The sequence below is a fragment of the Aplysia californica genome, unplaced genomic scaffold, assembly GCF_000002075.1.
Source record: "Aplysia californica isolate F4 #8 unplaced genomic scaffold, AplCal3.0 scaffold00962, whole genome shotgun sequence".
Taxonomy (NCBI): domain Eukaryota; kingdom Metazoa; phylum Mollusca; class Gastropoda; order Aplysiida; family Aplysiidae; genus Aplysia; species Aplysia californica.
In genome coordinates this window covers 218,618-219,497 of record NW_004798232.1, presented here as the reverse complement: position 1 = coordinate 219,497, position 880 = coordinate 218,618, and the positions used below count along the sequence as shown (strand labels likewise).

General features: G+C 39.5%; 1 protein-coding gene across 2 annotated transcripts in view; it reads right to left on the bottom strand.

The window, feature by feature from the left end:
• LOC101845366 (ATP-dependent DNA/RNA helicase DHX36) overlaps positions 1-880 on the bottom strand; it is a gene marked incomplete in the record, with an annotated part of 37,046 nt that overhangs the window by 12,059 nt on the left and 24,107 nt on the right.

The following is an 880-nucleotide window of genomic DNA, read 5'->3' as shown; positions in this document are numbered from 1 at the left end:
ATTACTTCATAGCGAATTGTGTGCCCAATGGATAAAGTTGCAAAATTACAGCTTTCTATTATATGCGCAGATACCATTTTTTCTGAGTATCTGCGCCCAATGCTATGTCTTTCATGTTCCAAAAGTTCAACAGATTTTGACGAGGCCTTTTTTAAAATATTTATTTTTTTCCATTTACGCTAGTCGAAAAAAAATTACAATTTAGCATTGCCGACTCCAGCGCGTCTAACGAAATAACCAGACAAGTTACAACGTCCATTCTTTTTTGAGAATCAAGAGCAGATATGTGTGCTTTGGGTGCACTAAATGAGAATTACCATAAATACAAGGATACACCTTAAATTGTACGTTGAAAAGTATCAAAAATTAAGTCGGCCCAGACAGAGTGGCCACAGGGAGCTGACCCCCGTGACCCCGACATGATAAGGCGCCCGGCGGGGAATCCCCCGCGGCAACTAAAATTCCACTGCCGGTGCGCCGTGTGAAGCGTTTTGGGCAGATAAACTTCAATTCAAGAGGGAGCCTAATGTGTGTCATGGCATTTGTAGGCTCCCTTATGAAAATGAAGCTTATCCACCCAACACTTCAATAAAAACTGTTTTTTGTCTCTCCAGTAAAATCTGAGAAACATGACTTACCATAGTTTACTTGGCAGCCCTCGGTATATACCATGGATTTGTTCATAGAGTGGCCACATTATGTTTTCATAGTAAGAAACTGAGTGAACATATGAGAGAGAGAGAGGGAAAATGTGATATGTAAAAACAAACATCATTTGCATCTATTTTGTGTTGCAGAAGCTGGTAAAAGCCTGCCAGTTTTTTTTTTTCCAATGGAAGATCAATAGAGTACAGTGAAGTCCGAACACATTTAATATAAA